Source organism: Kogia breviceps, chromosome 12 (assembly GCF_026419965.1).
Source record: "Kogia breviceps isolate mKogBre1 chromosome 12, mKogBre1 haplotype 1, whole genome shotgun sequence".
In the NCBI taxonomy this organism is placed as follows: Eukaryota; Metazoa; Chordata; class Mammalia; order Artiodactyla; family Physeteridae; genus Kogia; species Kogia breviceps.
In genome coordinates, this window is record NC_081321.1 from 48,326,034 (window position 1) to 48,339,981 (window position 13,948).

Genomic DNA, 13,948 nt, shown 5'->3' on the forward strand with positions numbered 1-13,948 from the left:
AAAGATGGTGAACAAAGTGATGGACTAAGAAAGGCAGAAGAGTACAGGGAAAACAAAATCAGGCAGGAAACTGAGTCGGCAGTGGTAAAGAAATGGGAGAAGTCAAAAAAAATTGAAGCTGGAAGTCTCTGCATTCAGGGTATTGAGTAACAGATTGTTAAAACATGTTTTCTTCCTGTTCTTTAATAGAAACCAGATATCAGATCAAACCATGGATCAGAAGCACACAAGTAGTGTGCAGGGGAAACTCAGATCAATTCTTCCTACAGAATGCATTAAAGATCATTTTAAAATATAATTACAGATTTACTTCTTTTAAATACACTATCTGGGTAATCCTGTGCTTCTGCATAGTTTTAATTTCTACTATCGCCAGTTAAGATGACTCAATCATTCATTCATTCATTCATTCATTCATCCATAGTGCTATATTCAAAGCACTATGCCAGAAAACATTCTCAAGTAGGATACAGATGTTGTTGGCATAGAGTTTATTGCATAGTTACAGAGATAAAAACAAACTAAATGATCACAAACAGAGATAGAATATATGAAGTTTCCATGACAGCTTAAAACAAAAGAAGTTGACCAGTCAAAGGAAACATTTCTTAGAAAATAGCACTTGGCCTGAGAAACGCAGATGAGAAAGCATAAATGCATTTGTGTATATTTGTGAGGGGTTGGAGGGGGACGTTTGCCATAAGCAGTTATGTATGCAAGACACTGGATGCAAACACCTGTGAATGTAAGCGAGAAAGGCATATTTCAAATACTCCATTCAAGGAAATGAAAACATTCCAGAATTACTAGAGTGTAGAAATAGCCAGGGAGATACAGCAGTTTTCTGTATGCCATATTAAATATTTTAGTCTTTATTCTAAAAGCAATTGGCTACCAAGCAACCCAATTAAGCAAGAGCTGTCATAACCAGATTGTATTTGAGATCACCCTGGCTGCAGGGTGGAGAAGAAGTTATATAGAAGCCAGCACAAATAAGGAAAGATCACTTAGTAAGGTATTGCAAAAGACCAGAAGATATGAAGCTGATTTAATCAAGTGTTGGAAGGGAGAGAAGCTGATGAATTTATAGGATATTTAGGAGGTTCAATTGACTGACAGAACTTAGTGATGGATGGCATGAAGTGAAGGTGAGGAAGTTGTCAAGGATATCTTTTTTTGGCATAGCTAGATGAACGATGGTATCATTTACTGAGACAAGGAACTCAGTAAGAACATCATGCTTTGGAACAAGTGAACTAAAGCACTTCATCTATGAGATATCACATTTGCTATTCCCTTGAGACTTTTTGGTGGCCAGGCCAAGTTAGCAAATGAATATTCTGTTCTAGAGCCCAGTGGAAGGGTCTAGGTCCATGCTGTGAGATTTCCAATACTGGATGGATAAGAATAAAATGGCAATGATGTGGTCAGCTAAGTAGCAGGAAGTCCAGGACACCAAGGGTCATGAAAACAAGGGAAGGAAGGTTTGTTTTTGTTCCATTTTATTTTTGTTTTTGTTTTTTCCAAAGGAGGGAGACTGCAATAAAAAATATCAAACCCTGCTGAGAGATCAGATAAATTAAGAAGTGAGAAAATGCAAAGTGGTTTTGGGGATACAGAAGTCATTTAATAATCCTAAGCAAAACCATTCAGCAGAGTGACAAAAGTGAAAAACAGATTAGACTAGGTTGAGGTAAGAGTGAGAAGTGAGGAAATAAACACTGAATACATTAAAAACCTGGTCAAGAGTTTATCTTAAGATGGGGGAGGGGAGGGACTCTTTTTCCACCTACTATGAAGTAACTGGAACTGAATTTACTCTCCGGACATAGAACACCAGACCAAGCACATGGAACAACTATTCTCAGATATTGGTGAGCAGGCAAGGTGGCACTGTGATCCAGGAGAGAATGAGGTACACCTGTATTTACCTCCCTTTTCTACCTAGAGATGCCTTGGCAAGAACATCTATCCTAAGACATTCATGGGATTCTGGCAGAAATGAGGAGGTGAAGATGAACATTCAGCAACGGATGGTGGTGAAATTTGCAGGACAAAATAACAGAGAGAGAGAAAAGGTACACAAGGAAAAAGTTCAAGAAATCTGCATAGGATCAGAAATACATCTACACATGGAACTTCTCCTACAGAACACCCACCAAACGCTGGCAGAAGACCTCAGACCTCCCAAAAGGCAAGAAACTCCCCACATACCTGGGTAGGGCAAAAGAAAAAATAAACAGAGACAAAGAATAGGGATGGGACCTACACCAGTGGGAGGGAGCCGTGAAGGAGGAAAGACTCCCACACACTAGAAGCCCCTTCACGGGCGGAGACTGCGGGTGGCAGAGGGGGAAGCTCCGGAGCCGCGGAAGAGAGTGCAGCCACAGGGTGCGGAGGGCAGAGTTGGAGAGATTCCCGCAGAGGATCAGTGCCAACCGGCACTCACCAGCCCAAGAGGCTTGTCTGCTCACCCACCGGAGCGGGCGGGGGCCGGGAGCTGAGGCTCGGGCTTCAGTCGGATCCCAGGGAAAGGTCTGGAGTTGGCAGAGTGAAAACAGCCTGAAGTGGTTAGTGCACCACGGCTAGCCGGGAGGGAGTCCGGTTGAAGTCTGGAGCTGCCGAAGAGGCAAGAGACCTTTTCTCCCCTCTTTGCTTCCTGGGCGCGAGGAGAGGGGATTAAGCGCGCCGCTTAAAGGAGCCCCAGACACGGGCGCGGAGCTGCCGAAGAGACAAGAGACTTTTTCTTGCCTCTTTGCTTCCTCGGGCGCGAGGAGAGGGGATTAAGAGCACCGCGTAAAGGAGCTCCGGAAACGGGGGCGAGCCGCGGCTGTCAGCAGGGACAGTAGAGACGGGTGTGGGACGCTAGGGTTGCTGCTGCTGCCACCAAGAGACCTGTGTGCGAGCACAGGTCAGTCTCCACACCTCCCCTCCTGGGAGCCCATGCAGCCCGCCACTGCCGGGGTCCCGGGATTCAGCGACAGCTTCACCGGGAGAACACGCGGCGCGCCTCGGGCCTGTGCAGCGTCACGTCGGCCTCTGCCGCCAAGGACACACACTGCACCCGTGCCACTCCCTCCCACCAGCCTGAGTGAGCTGGAGCCCCCATATCAACTGCTCCTTTAACCCCGTCCTGTCTGAGCGAAGGGCAGACGCCCTCGGACAGCCTACACACAGAGGCGGGGCCAAGCCCAAAGCTCAACCCCAGGAGCTGTTCGAACAAAGAGGAGAGGGGGAGGTCCCTCCCAGCAGCCTAAGAAGTGGTGGATTAAAGCTCCACAATCAACTTGAAGTGCCCTGCATCTGTGGAAAACCTGAACAGACAACGAATCATCCCAAGTTGAGGAGGTGGACTTTGGGAGCAAGATAAACTATTATTTTCCCCTTTTTTTCTTTTTGTGAGTGTGTATGTTTGTGCTGCTGTGTGAGATTTTGTCTGTATAGCTTTGCTTTCACCATTTGTCCTAGGGTTAGACCGACCCGTTTTTTCTGTTTTTTTTTTAATAGAAATTTTTCTTCTTCATGATTTTTTATTTTAATAACTATACTTTATCCTACTTTATTTTGTCTTCTCCCTTTCTTTCTTCCTTTCTTCCTTCCTTTCTTCTCTCCTTTCCTCCCTTCTTCCTTCCTTCCTCCATTCCTTCCTCCCTTCCTCTCTCCCTTCCTCTCTTTCTTCCTCTCCACCTTCCTTCCTTCCTTTCTTCCTTTCTTTCTTCCTTCATTTCTTCCTTCCTTCCCTCCCTCCTTCCTTCCTTCTTTCCTTCCTTCCTTTTCTTTCCTTTCTATTTTTTCTCCCTTTTATTTTGAGCCATGTGGATTAAAGGCTCTTGGCACTCCAGCCAGGCATCAGAGCTGTGTCTCTGAGGTGGGAGAATGAACCTCAGGACACTGGTCCACAAGAGACCTCCCAGCACCATGCAATATCAAATGGCGAAAATCTCCCAGAGATCTCCATCTCAACACCAAGACCCAGCTTCACTCAAGGACCAGCAACGAACAGTGCTGGACACCCTATCCCCAACAAAGAGCAAGACAGGTCTACAGGCCCATCCATTAGCAGAGAGGCTGCCTAAAATCATAATAAGGCTACCAACATCTCCAAACACACCACCAGACGTGGACCTGCCCACCAGAAAGACAAGATCCAGCCTCATCCACCAGAACAGAGGCACTACTCCCCACAATCTACTCAACCCACTGAACCAACCCCAGCCACTGGGGACAGCCACCAAAAACAGCGGGAACTATGAACCTGCAGCCTGCAAAAAGGAGACCCCAAACACAGTAAGATAAGTGAAATGGGAAGACAGAAAAACACACAGCAGATGAAGGAGCAAGATAAAAACACACCAGACCTAACAAATGAGGAAATAGGCAGTCTACCTGAAAAAAAATTCAAAATAATGATAGTAAAGATGATTTAAAATCTTGGAAATAGAATAGACAAATTGTAAGAAACAGTTAACAAGAACCTAGAAGAAATAAAGAGGAAGCAAGCAACAATGAGCAACACAATAAATGAAATGAAATATAGATGGGATCAATAGCAGAATAACTGAGGCAGAAGGACAGATAAGTGACCTGGAAGATAAAATAGTGGAAATAACTACTGCAGAGCAGAAGAAAGAAAAAAGAATGCAAAGAACTGAGGACAGTCTCAGAGACCTCTGGGACAATATTAAATGCACCAACATTCGAATTATAGGGGTCCCAGAAGAAGAAGAGAAAAAGAAAGGGACTGAGAAAATATTTGAAGAGATTATAGTTGAAAACTTCCCTAATATAGGAAAGGAAATAGTCAATCAAGTCCAGGAAGCACAGAGAGTCCCATACAGGATAAACCCAAGGAGAAACACGCCAAGACACATAATAATCAAACTGTCAATAATTAAATACAAAGAAAACATATTAAAAGCAGCAAGGGAAAAACAACAAATAACACACAAGGGAACCCCCATAAGGTTAACATCTGATCTTTCAGCAGAAACTCTACAAGCCAGAAGGGAGTGGCAGGACATATTTAAAGTGATGAAGGAAAAAAACCTACAACCAAGATTACTCTACCCAGCAAGGATCTCATTCAGATTTGATGGAGAAATTAAAACCTTTACAGACAAGCAAAATCTGAGAGAGTTCAGTACCACCAAACCAGCTATACAACAAATGCTAAAGGAACTTCTCTAGGCAAGAAACACAAGAGAAGGAAAAGACCTAAAAGAAGAACCCGAAACAATTAAGTAAATGGTAATAGGAACATCCATATCGATAATTACCTTAAATGTAAATGGATTAAATGCTCCCACCAACAGACACAGACCGGCTGAATGGATACAAAAACAAGACCCATATATATGCTGTCTACAAGAGACCCACTTCAAACCTAGGGACACATACAGACTGAAAGTAAGGGGATGGAAAAAGATATTCCATGCAAATGGAAATCAGAAGAAACCTGGAATAGCAATTTTCATATCAGAGAAAATAGACTTTAAAATAAAAACTATTACAAGAGACAAAGAAGGACACTACATAATGATCAAGAGATCAATCCATGAAGAAGATATAACAATTGTAAATATTTATGCACCCAACATAGGAGCACCTCAATACATAAGGCAAATTCTAACAGCCTTAAAAGGGGAAATCGACAGTAACACAACTATAGTAGGGGACTTTAACACCCCACTTTCACCAATGGACAGATCATCCAAAATGAAAATAAATAAGGAAACACAAGCTTTAAATGATAAATTACACAAGATGGACTTAATTGATATTTATAGGACATTCCATCCAAAAACAACACAATACACTTTCTTCTCAACTGCTCTCAGAACATTCTCCAGGATCGATCATATCTTGGGTCACAAATCTAGCCTTGGCAAATTTAAGAAAATTGAAATCGTATCAAGTATCTTTTCCGACCACAACGCTATGAGACTAGATATCAATTACAGGAAGAGATCTGTAAAAAATACAAACACATAGAGGCTAAACAATACACTACTTAATAACGAAGTGATCACTGAAGAAATCAAAGAGGAAATCAAAAAATACTTAGAAACAAATGACAACGGAGACACGACGACCCAAAACCTATGGGATACAGCAAAAGCAGTTCTAAGAGGGAAGGTTATAGCAATACAATCATACCTTAAGAAACAGGAAACATCTCGAATAAACAAACTAACTTTGCACCTAAAGCAATTAGAGAAAGAAGAACAAAAAAACCCCAAATTTAGCAGAAGGAAAGAAATCATAAAGATCAGATCAGAAATAAATGAAAAAGAAAAGAAGGAAACAACAGCAAAGATCAATAAAAGTAAAAGCTGGTTCTTTGAGAAGATAAATAAAATTGATAAACCATTAGCCAGACTCATCAAGAATAAAAGGGAGAAGACTCAAATCAATAGAATTAGAAATAAAAAAGGAGATGTAACAACTGACACTGTAGAAATACAAAAGATTATTAGAGATTACTACAAACAACTGTATGCCAATAAAATGGACAACCTGGAAGAAATAGACAAATTCTTAGAAATGCACAGTCTGCCGAGACTGAACCACGAAGAAATAGAAAATATGAACAGACCAATCACAAGCACTGAAATTGAAACTGTGATTCAAAATCTTCCAACAAACAAAAGCCCAGGACCAGATGGCTTCACAGGCGAATTCGATCAAACATTTAGAGAAGAGCTAACACCTATCCTTCTCAAACTCTTCCAAAAGATAGCAGAGGGAGGAACACTCCCAAACTCATTCTATGAGGCCACCATCACCCTGATACCAAAACCCGACAAAGACGTCACAAAGAAAGAAAACTACAGGCCAATATCACTGATGAACATAGATGCAAAAGTCCTCAACAAAATATTAGCAAACAGAATCCAACAGCACATTAAAAGGATCATACACCATGATCAAGTGGGGTTTTTTCCAGGAATGCAAGGATTCTTCAATACACGCAAATCAATCAACATGATACACCATATCAACAAACTGAAGGAGAAAAACCATATGATCATCTCAATAGATGCAGAGAAAGCTTTTGACAAAATTCAACACTCATTTATGATAAAAACCCTGAAGAAAGTAGGCATACAGGGAAATTTCCTCAACATAATAAAGGCCATATATGACAAACCCACAGCTAGCATCGTTCTCAATGGTGAAAAACTGAAACCATTTCCACTAACATCAGGAACAAGACAAGGTTGCCCACTCTCACCACTCTTTTTTTTTTTTTTTTTTTTTTTTTTGCGGTATGCGGGCCTCTCACTATTGTGGCCTCTCCCATTGCGGAGCACAGGCTGCGGACGCGCAGGCTCAGCGGCCATGGTTCACAGGCCCAGCCGCTCCGCGGCATGTGGGATCTTCCCGGACCAGGGCACGAACCCGTGTCTCCTGCATCGGCAGGCGGATTCTCAACCACTGCGCCACCAGGGAAGCCCTCACCACTCTTATTATTCAACATAGTTTTGGAAGTTCTAGCCACAGCAATCAGAGAAGAAAAAGAAATAAAAGGAATCCAAATAGGAAAAGACGAAGTAAAGCTGTCACTGTTTGCAGATGACATGATACTATACATAGAGAATCCTAAGGATGCTACCAGAAAACTACTAGAGCTAATCAATGAATTTGGTAAAGTTGCAGGATACAAAATTTATGCACAGAAATCTCTGGCATTCTTATACAATAATGATGAAAAATCTGAGAGTGAAATTAAGAAAACACTCCCATTTACCATCGCAACAAAAAGAATAAAATATCTAGGAATAAACCTACCTAAGGAGACAGAAGACTTGTATGCAGAAAACTATAAGACACTGATGAAAGAAATTAAAGATGATATGAATAGGTGGAGAAATATACCATGTTCTTGGATTGGAAGAATCAACATTGTGAAAATGACTCTACTACCCAAAGCAATCTACAGATTCAATGCTATGCCTATCAAATTACCACTGGCATTTTTTACAGAACTAGAACAAAAGATTTCACAATTTGTATGGAAACACAAAAGACCCCGTATAGCCAAAGCAATCTTGAGAACGAAAAATGGAGCTGGAGGAATCAGGATCCCTGACTTCAGACTCTACTACAAGGCTACAGTAATCAAGACAGTATGGTACTGGCACAAAAACAGAAATATAGATCAATGGAACAGGATAGAAAGCCCAGAGATAAACCCACACACATATGGTCACCTTATCTTTGATAAAGGAGGGAAGGATATACAGTGGAGAAAAGACAGCCTCTTCAATAAGTGGTGCTGGGAAAACTGGACAGCTACATGTAAAAGTATGAAATTGGAGCACTCCCTAACACCACACACAAAAATAAACTCAAAATGGGTTAAAGACCTAAATGTAAGGCCAGACACTATCAAACTCTTAGAGGAAAACATAGGCAGAACTCTCTATGACATAAATCACAGCAAGATCCTTTTTGACCCATCTCCTAGAGAAATGGAAATAAAATCAAAAATAAACAAATGGGACCTAATGAAACTTAAAAGCTTTTGCACAGCAACGGATACCATAAACAAGACCAAAAGACAACCCTCAGAATGGGAGAAAATATTTGCAAATGAAGCAACTGACAAAGGATTAATCTCCAAAATTTATAAGCAACTCAAGCAGCTCAATAACAAAAAAACAAACAACCCAATCCAAAAATGGGCAGAAGAACTAAATAGACATTTCTCCAAAGAAGATATACAGATTGCTAACAAACACATGAAGGAATGCTCAACCTCATTAATCATTAGAGAAATGCAAATCAAAACTACAATGAGATATCATCTCACACCGGTCAGATTGGCCATCATCAAAAACTCTAGAAACAATAAATGCTGGAGAGGGTGTGGAGAAAAGGGAACCCTCTTGCACTGCTAGTGGGAATGTAAATTGATACAGCCACTATGGAGAACACTATGGGGGTTCCTTAAAAAACTACAAATAGAACTACCATACGACCCAGCAATCCCACTACTGGGCATATACCCTGAGAAAACCATAATTCAAAAAGACTCATGTACCAAAATGTTCATTGCAGCTCTATTTACGATAGCCAGGACATGGAAGCAACCTAAGTGTCCATCAACAGATGAATGGATAAGGAAGATGTGGCACATATATACAATGGAATATTACTCAGCCATAAAAAGAAATGAAACTGAGTTATTTATAATGAGGTGGATGAACCTGGAGTCTGTCATACAGAGTGAAGTAAGTCAGAAGGAGAAAAACAAATACCAAATGCTAACACATATATATGGACTCTAAGGAAAAAAAAAAGTCATGAAGAGATTAGTGGTAGGAGGGGAATAAAACAGACTTACTAGAGCATGGACTTGAGGATATGGGGAGGGGGAAGGGTAAGCTGTGAGGAAGTGAGAGAGTGGCAGGGACATATATACACTATCAAATGTAAATTAGATAGCTAGTGGGAAGCTGCCGCATAGCACAGGGACATCACCTCTGTGCTTTGTGACCACCTAGAGGGGTGGATAGGGAGGGTGGGATAAAGGGTGATGCAAGAGGGAAGAGATATGGGAACATATCTATATGTATAACTGATTCACTTTGTTGTAAAGGAAAAACTAACACACTATTGTAAAACAGTTATACTCCAATAAAGATGTTTAAAAAAAAAAAAAGAAATCTGCATAGGGCATTCTTTGAATCTGCTGCTGAATATTAAGCCACAAATGTAGAGCAGGAAACGCCAGGAGATTAACTGAAAAAAATTTCCAGGGCATTTTAAGAAAAGCAACTTCCAGAACTAATACAGTACTGGAAGACAGTAAAGTTCTGGCCAAAAAAAAGGAAAGAATTCTTCCAATACCCTAATGATTCAGTAGAAACACTAGAAGGGTTATACTTTATTAGTAGAACTAAACAAACTCTGAAACAGTGGTTCTCAATCGGGGATGATTTTACTTCCCCAGAAGACCTTCAGTGATGTCTGGAAACAAGATTGGTTGTCACATTTGGGGAAGAAGGGGTACTACTTCTATCTGGTGAGTAGAGGTCAGGGATGCCAATAAACATCCTATAATGCATGGGACAATCCCCCACAGCAAAGAATTATCAAGCTAAAAAGTCAATAGGTTAGAAACTCTGTACTAGAGTAAAAGAGGTACTGTCCTTAGACATAGGCAGCAGCCCTGCCCCTGGCCCCATGCCTCAGGGGGTTCCCATGTCTTGCTTTTTCAAAGGCAGGTTTTCTCCATTGCCTGGGAACAGCTGAGACTATTAGTAACGTAATAGTGGAGTTCCCTTGAGCCCTGTCCAGAAATTGCGTGGGTCTCAGTCCCAATTTCTCCCTTCAGAGTTCCCAGAACCTTCCCATGCATGAGATCCACCAAATAGAACAAGGAGCTCTGACACTCATGTTTATGGAATTGTCTAAGGGCTGCATGATTCCACAAAGGAGGGCTAGCACACTTACTGCTTCTGATGAATGGCATAGTATTTCTTTCACAAGACTGTGAGACTGAGTCACCAAAATGGTAACTACGTGTCGCTTTGTTGTGATTCTCACTCATGTTGAACACAGGGTGAGTTCATTAGTCTCTAGGCTGATGAAATTCCACCAGCAGCTTGAGAAGCCCTGTGAGGCAGTGGGTCATCTCTTCCAATCAGGTGCCACCACCTCGGGTCTTCAGCATCTGAGCATAGTGAGGTGGAATTAGGTATTCCTGACCCTAATCATTCTACCATCACCTCTGGCTCCCAAGGCAGTCACTTCATCACATCTACAGGATCATGTGTCAGAGAGCCCTCTAGGGGTGATCATACCCCTAACCTCCAAGAATTTTCAAACCATTGCTTATACCCTCTCTTGACTCCAATCTATATGGTGATGTTGTGTCTTTCTGGGTTGGCCTTCTACCATCCCAGACGAAGAACAGTTATTCTCTGAGCAAGTGACACTGCTATTAACAGTCCACCCACAGACCCTTCACCCATCCTCTCATTGATGGCAACTGTATGAAACTTAAGGCTGCTCTCAACCTTGGAAAAGATTACATTTTAGGAATGCAGTCACTGCAGCCTAAAGAGTTCAAGAGAATAAATAACTAGAAGATATGCTGTTCTACACATGCATACTATAAAATTCTGTGTGGTAAATTTACCATAACCAGAAAATAAATTATTTGTATTTTCCGTGTACTCCAATAAGACATAGATTTGTACCCATTATCAGTAAAAAGCATACTCAGATGGAACTATATTCAAAACACTGTGATAAAGCATAATGGAAAAGAATATAAGAAAAATGTATATATGTATAACTGAATCACTGTGCAGTACAGCAGAAATTAACACAACATTGCAAATCAACTATACTTACAGCTATCATTGTTGCACATCCCAGTAACAATTCACAAATGGGGTATGTAAGTAAATATATGTTTAAAATATATAATAAAAAAGCACCATGCAAATTCACATTTGAACCCGGCAGGCATTCATAAATACCTTGTAATCCCTCTGTGAAGAGGATCCATGAATGTAGATCCACTGAGTCACTGCTACTCTATCTTGCACAGGTGCCTTCTATAAAAATTCCTTTCAGCGGCATTTATTTAAACTAGCCTACATTAAAAGACTGTCCTATCACGTTTAACTAAAAACTAAACTTCGAGATAATTTGGCACTTCTCGCATTTAGTTTTAAAGTATATTAAAACATATTAATGCACATTAAAATTGGACTTCATATTATGAAAATAAACGGCAAAAGTATCTAGAAAAACTAGAAAAAATGCTTAGTAAACATTTTTTAGTAAAATGTTTTAGTAAACATTCTGAATTACAGAATATGAAGGACTTATCTTCTTTATTTTAAATATTTTCTTTTAAAAAAAAAAACTTAGCCTTGGAGCAAAATAAAAGAGAAAAACTGTAACTTACTGTAGCTTTCAATTCTTGGACCTTTTCTACTTTCTCCATTATGACACTGAAAACATGAAACTTTAACTTACATGGGAATTGCCTGGCACGGCGTCCGGAGCTGCTGGGGGGGTCTGGAGCCGGAGGCGCAGGTGTGAGGTGGGCCTCAGGGTAGCGGGAAGCTGCCGAAGCCTGGTGTTGTGGTCGCCACCTAATCCACGCGAGACTCACGGGGCCACACAAGCTGGGAGGCATCGGGGTGAGCTGACAGGCTGGCGGAAGTCCACCGGGATTGGTGTCGTAGAGCGACCTAGGGTCGCTGGAGCCGGCCCGCTATAGAATGAGCTGGAGGCCTTGACTCACTGAGGCCTGCGGAGAGCCTGGTGCCAAGGAGCCTCCTGGGGCTGCTGGAGCCAGCAGGCCCCAGGTGAGACGGAGCCTGCTTTTCCAGGAGCCCGCAGAGAGCTGTACTGTGGAAGCAGCCCAGATCATGGAGCTAGGGAGAGGCTGGGTTCTTGGGAGCCACCTAGGGCTGTGGGAGTCAGCCTGGTGCTGGAGTAGCTGCGCTCTGCGATCAGGTCAGCAGTGAAGCCGGAAACTCACTTCCTTCTCCTTCCTGGGGCAGGTGTCTCTGCTTGCACATGCGCACGGTGTTCCAGGCGGCTGGAACTTGGGGGAGGGGTACTGGCGCTAATGAGAATCTGTCTTTCCTTTTCTCCTCAAAGGGTCCTTTTTTTTTTTTTTCTGTGCTTCTCTCCCGTTCTGTAATCCCTCTAATCCTTCACCTGGAACTTTTGGCTCTTCTGAATTTATTTTCTGAGCATATAGTTGAGGAGGTGGGGTGCTGAATGGTAGAAATTCCTTTGCTGCCATTTTGCTGATGTCCAGACAAGAGCTTTAAAAGTTATTACAAATATGTGGATATATACAAAGAAAAATGTGGGCATAACAAAAAGAGAAATAAAAAAACATAAAAATCAACTAAGTGCAACTTTTAGAGGTGAGAGATTTCACGCCTGAAATGAACATTTCTCTGCAAGGTGTTACCAGCCAACTAGATACTGCAGAAGATAAAGCTCAATGAACATGAACATAACAGTAATAGAAACTATCCAAAATGAAGCGCAAAGGGGAGAAAGACTAAAAACAAATAAAAAAAAAAAAAAATGAAAAGTTTCAGTGATTCAAGTGACAATATCAAGCATTCTAACTCATGTAGTTTCATACTTGGGAGGTAAGGAGGGATTCAGGGGGAAAAAATGTGGAGAAATACTTGCTGAAAACTTTTCTAATTTAATGAAAAGAATAAAAATGTAGATCCAAAAAATCACAAACATCCATACTAAAAATATCATAATAAAATTGCTAAAAACTAAAATAAAAATTGGAAAGCAGCCAGAGAAAAGTTCTAATTGTGTATGTACAGTGGATCAAAGATAATGATCACAAACGTCTCATGAGAAACAGGCAAGCCCAAAATCATTGGAATAATATTAATGTACTGAAAGAAAGAAAACTGCAAACCCAGAATTTTTGTCCAGTAAAAATATTCTTCACAAATTCAGGCAAAATCATAACTTTTTTCAGAAAAGTAAAAGCTGAGTAAGTATATCACCAACAAAACTGAATTACAAAAACCATTGTTTAGGTTTTAGTTAGAAAGGAAAGGATATACATACACACTACATTTGGGGTGTTATATTGTATTTCTTCTGCTTACTTTGAGTAGGTGGAGTTTTGACATGGCGTCACTGCCTTTATAAGCATGACTAGTGCTTTTTACTAAAACTCCCTAAATGGATTTCCAAATATGCCTCTCAGCTAATGGACATTAGTAATCATAGTATGGACTTAGTAATTACAGTATAAACACAGCCTAGACTAAATAGCTGTGGTTAAAAAATTAGTTAATATCCCTCACATTTTGTAAATTAAGTTGTTTCTGACTCATTTTAAAATATATATTATTAAAGAACTTGACTTTAAAATTCAGTCCAATTTCAGTCTTTTTTTTTTTTTTTTTTTTTTTTTTTTGCAGTA